The sequence below is a fragment of the Pteropus vampyrus genome, unplaced genomic scaffold (genome assembly GCF_000151845.1).
Source record: "Pteropus vampyrus isolate Shadow unplaced genomic scaffold, Pvam_2.0 Scaffold22, whole genome shotgun sequence".
NCBI classification, from domain to species: Eukaryota; Metazoa; Chordata; class Mammalia; order Chiroptera; family Pteropodidae; genus Pteropus; species Pteropus vampyrus.
Window position 1 is genome coordinate 10,909,670 of NW_011888803.1, and position 5,372 is coordinate 10,915,041.

Sequence of the window (5,372 nt, forward strand, 5' to 3'; positions counted from 1 at the left end):
ACTTAAGTTATTTATTTATCTTGGCTATTCTAAATAATGCTGCACTGAACATGGAGTGTACATATCTTTTTGATTAGTATTTTCACTTCTTTTGGATAAATACCAGGAAGTGGAATTGCTGAATTGTATGGTAGCTCTGAGGAACCTCCAAATGTGAGCGAGGGTCCCCTTTTCCCCATATCCTCACCAATACTTGTTATTACTTGTCTTTTTGATAACGGCCATTCTGACAGGTGTGAGGTGATAGCTACCTCATTGTGGTTTTGATTTGCATTTCCCTGATAATTAGTCATGTTGAGCATCTTTTCAAGTGTGTCTTCTTTGGAAAAATGTTTATTCAGATTCTTTGCCCATTTTTTGATTGGATTGTTTGGTTTTTGTTTTGGGGTTTTTTTTCCTGCAATAAAGTTGTATGAGTTTTTCAATATTTTTTATATTAACCCCTTTTCGGATATATAATTTGTGAATATTTGCTCTCATTTTGTAGGTTATCTTTTCATTTTGTTGATGGTTTCCTTTGCTGTACAGAAGTATTTTAGTTTGATGTAGTCTCATTTGTTTTTTACCTTTTTTGATTTCGCTTTTTGTCAAATCCAAAAAATCATTGCTGAGACCAATGTCCAGGAGCTTATGGCCTATGTTTTCTTCTAGAAGTTTTGTAGCTTCAGGTCTTATCCATTTTGAGTTAAATTTTGTGTATGGTGTAAGATAGTGGTCGAGTTTCATTTATTTCACATGCGTTGTCCACTTTTCCCACACCATTTATTGAAGAGATTATCTTTTTCCCCATCGTATATCCTTGGCTCCTTTGTCGTCAGTTAATTGACCATATATGTATGGGTTTGTTTCTGGGCTCTCTATTCTATTCCATTGATCTGTGTGTCTGTTTTATGAGAATACCACACTGTTTTGATTATTATAGCTTTGTAATATAGTTTGGAATTAGGGAGTGTGATGCCCCCAGCTTTACTCTTTTTTATCAACATTGCTTTTATGGTTCCATATAAATTTAGAATTGTTTATTCTATTTCTAAGGACAGCCAGTTTTCAAAGAGAAACAAGATTTAAAGAACTTTCTTTATAGTTAAGGTTTTTACTATCAAAGTATAAGAAATTTTTATTGTTACATTGTCCAAAGGAGGAGTATTTAGCTTCATTATATATTGCTTGAATAGCATTTGAAATCAAAGTCTGATGTTTATCCATTCAATAAATATTTATTGATCCCCTACTACTGATCACCAGGCACTGTGATTGGTGCAGACAAGGAAGGAAAGATGATGTCACTGCCTCTTTAGAGCCTACAATTCAGTAGAGGTACCTATAAGTCACTTGGCAATGCCATTTCAGTGTGATCAAGATTCTCCTAGGGAGAGGACAAGGTGCTCTGGGAGTACATCAGAAATCCAGGCTGGGGAGTCAGTGAAAACCTCCTGAGGGTTTTGGTATTTAAGTCGACAACTGGATACAAGTTAGCTAAGTGAGAGAGGGCCAAGAAGTCTTTTAATTTGGGAAGGAATATTTGAGTTTGCCACAGATGAAAGGACATGGTAGTTTTGAGGAAATGAGACTTCATCGTAACTGGAATACGTGTATAAACTGCAATGGAGAAAGGCGGGTAGAGATTAAGCATGTTCTGCAGCCCTTATAGGAACTGTTCAGAAAGGATTATTTATCACAGGGCAAATCTATGTTTTAAGTAGCTGGAACTGTATACACTTTTGGGGGCCCACTTTAAGAAATCCGTGAGATTGCATTTATGGCTGCAAAAATATTTCAGAGCCTTGGAAGGGGCCTGTACAAGTGCACCTCAAGTTTCATTAGCTTTCTGATAAATCACCTCTGCCACGGAGCCACTGAAGCATCTTCGACTGGGAGAGATGTGATTAGCTTTGCCATGTAGGGAATGGATTAGAGGGCGCAAGACTGAAGGCAGGAGCCCTAGCTTGGAGACACCTCAGCCATTGTGGAAGATGATAAAGACCTAAGCTAGGAGATGGCAGTTTGGGGTAAGAAAAGTGGATAAATAAGCACTATTTAGGTGGCAGAAACAAAGGACTGAGCTTGACTACATGTGGCCCATAAGGGGCCGTATACCAACCCCATCACAGTAATGTCTCCCCACTCAAGTGATTTCTACTTATTCTTCAAGGGCCTTTTCCAATTAAAAAGTTGTGGGTTTAGGGTGTTTTGTTTGTTTGTTTGTTTGTTTGTCTGTTTACACTTTGTGCCCTTTCCACACAGACTGTTTCTAGCTCTCTGACCCCCTTGGACTCTGTATACACCTCCACCTTACACTTGTCTCAGTGTATCAGTGTGGGGCATGTCTTATTCACGTGTTGTATCTTGTATCTCCAGAGTCTACCTAATGGAGAATAAATAAATGGCTGCTTTGTTTTATACAAAGATTTTAGAATAATATAAAATATTAAGAAGTTTCATTTCTGTTAGTAATTGAGATCTAACCTAACTAAGATCAGTTGTTGATATGAATTGCAGTTGGGCTCTAATATAACAAAGGTGTCCCTCTGACAACCACCACAGGAATCATTCTTTATTTAAGTTTTGTCCTTCCTAATTTATAGAGAACTTCTGCATCCACGCTGTCACTTGAAACTTATAAGCATTTTGAAAATCAGCACATGGAGGTAGCAAGAGGCCCGGGACTAGTCCTCATTTTGCTTATAACTCGTAGTGTGACCTTCGATGAGTTATTTCACCTCACTAGTTATATGTGAACATTGCACCGTAATGTTTTTATCTGTAAAATGAAGGCGTTAGAGTAGGTCATTCATTTTTACCTTCTTTTTTAAACATAACCTTCAGTGTTACTCTAACACATAACAGATAATCAGAGCAGAAGCAAGCTGGGGACCTAGTTTGTCACTACGGCTATTCTTAGGTCTTCTATAGAAGCCCCTCACCTATACAGTTTGATGTCCATGCTGCTACAGGAACCTTACAGTGCCTTTTAGAGCTGTCATTGGATATCCACTATCTCCAATATGCAGATAGAAGAAAATGTTGATAGACTCAAAGTCACAGAGCTAAAATGTGGTATCAAGGCCAAAATCTAGGCTCCTATTGTGGAAAGCAGACCACTCCTCAGATTAACAAAATAGAACAGTGAGAAAAGTTGATTGCATAGCAAATAATATTTGTTGGGCCATAGCAATGCAGGAGGAAGTTGAAAGTTCTCATTCCATCAGTAAGTTTTCTGTAATCTCATAGCCTTAGAACTAGAATAAATCACAGAGACAGTAAGAGAAATCTCTGACAAATCAAGGAGGTCTTTGATTAAATACGTTTAGTGAAGTATTCAACGTGATTGACATATGTTCATTTGGCAACTCCTGGACCTGCCTTTTGGAACAGTATAGAACAAACTAACCTTTGTACCATCTCTAAGGGCACTAGATCCGATTCTTTTATGCTTTTAACTTTGTCACCTTTGTCAATTTAAGGCAAAATATCCTCTGGCAGAATCTTAAATTCAACATAACATCACTTCTGCTTGTTCTTGTTAAGCACTTTGCATACCAATGACCTTCTTTCTTTCTCAGATGTCTGAAAACATTTCAGATAACGACTATGCCAGTCGCAGACTGCTACAGATCACAGAAAGAGCCTGAGAATCATTCTGATAGTCTGCAGAGGAAAAGAAAAGCTTTATGGTCACCTTTTCCCTTCTTCTCTTTCACTAAATGGGAGCTTGATCCTCTCAAAATGGCAGTTAAAAGTCCCCCGGCCAGAGAAATGCCAGTGAGGGCTATGAATGGAAGTTTATGCTTGTGAAAGATGCTGGAACCTTTGTGGCCTGGAGATTGGCTGAGTGGTGCTTGAAATCTTCAGCTCCTGATGAGGGGAGTGTGTTGTGTAAATACCTGGGAGGAAGAGAGCGAGGAGGTGTTTAGGGGGCCAGGGAATCTCTCAGTAGCTCCATAGTTGGCAGATGAGATTAAAACTCCAGCAACAGGAAAAGTCAGGGCCACTGACAATTGGAAATATTGGCATGGGGCACAGAGGCCTCTTGGTTGGATTAGGACCAGATGGGTAATAGGCTGACCCCCTCCGCTGTTCATCTTGATAATTAAAGTAAATCTTGCACCTGTGATACAAAATTAGCTCAGAAACCAAAGACAACCATGGGTAAAGTACATTTGTTACTTTGAACACAAAGGCTTACTATCAAGAGGCATCTAGTTTAAGAAGCATTTAGTTTGGAAGAAGAACTAAAGAACAATTTATAGCTATTAACTCATTGACACCTGGGCTGATTTAAAAATAATTTAAAAACTCACTCTGAAGAGCTTTCCTTAAGAAGCCAGATACAAGTATTGTATTTAATAATTCTCTTAGTAATTGAATGGAATTCTATTTGAGTCTATAACTAAAGTCGGTCCTGGGGCAGCCTCCTATGAAGTAAGCTTTAATAGTATGTTTTAGTAGAAAAGAACACTAGATTGAGTGATCAAGAGACCTGAATTAGTCCCATCTCTTGCTACTAGGTGAAGTTGAACAGATCTTTTAGTTTCTCTAGTCTTCTCTGATCAGCGAATTGGGGATATTGGACCAGAAAGGTCAAACTTAGATCCCATTTGATTATAAGTTTCATTATTTGAAACTTATAATCAAATAATCAAATCCTTGAACTTGCAGAGAAATACCAGGGATTGGCAATGAAAGTGGCTTCCAGTGAGTCTTTGTTTTAAATACCTGGATGGAAAAAGCCACATTAACCCAGATTTCAGCTGCTTAAAGATGCTAGCATGCACAGGATGGATCCACTTTGTCTTCCTAGAAATCACCTTGCATGACTCACTAATGTTCCTAATTTGTTAAATTGTAGGCCCAAACAAAAGCCGGCTTTGACTTTTACATAGGATCAGCTCTCAATGAAGTGGGTGTCCACCTATGTGTAGGGAGTTTCTCACACCTCAAGAGATAAGTGAAAGTCATGCCCAATCGCTGGCTTAGAGTGTATTATTTTCGAAGCACAGTAGTCCCCCCTCTATCTGTGGGGACTACCTTCCAAGGACTCCAGCGGATGCCTGAAACCTCAGATAGTACTAAATCCTATATACACCATGCTTTTTCCATACATACATATCTTTGATAAAGTCCAATTTATAAGTTAGGCACAGTAAGAGATTAACAAATGTAATTATAAAATAGAATAGTTACATCAATATACTGTAATAAAAGTTATGTGAATGTGCTCTTTCTCAAAATATCGTAACCATCCCTCACTTGCAATAAGGGACTTAGTGTCACTTGTTTCGGGGGATGCCTTGCTAAAGTCTTCATATACATTCAATGCTGTCAGTCAGAACATATTTCCTGTTCATGTCTTCCACCCACAAATTTAATGC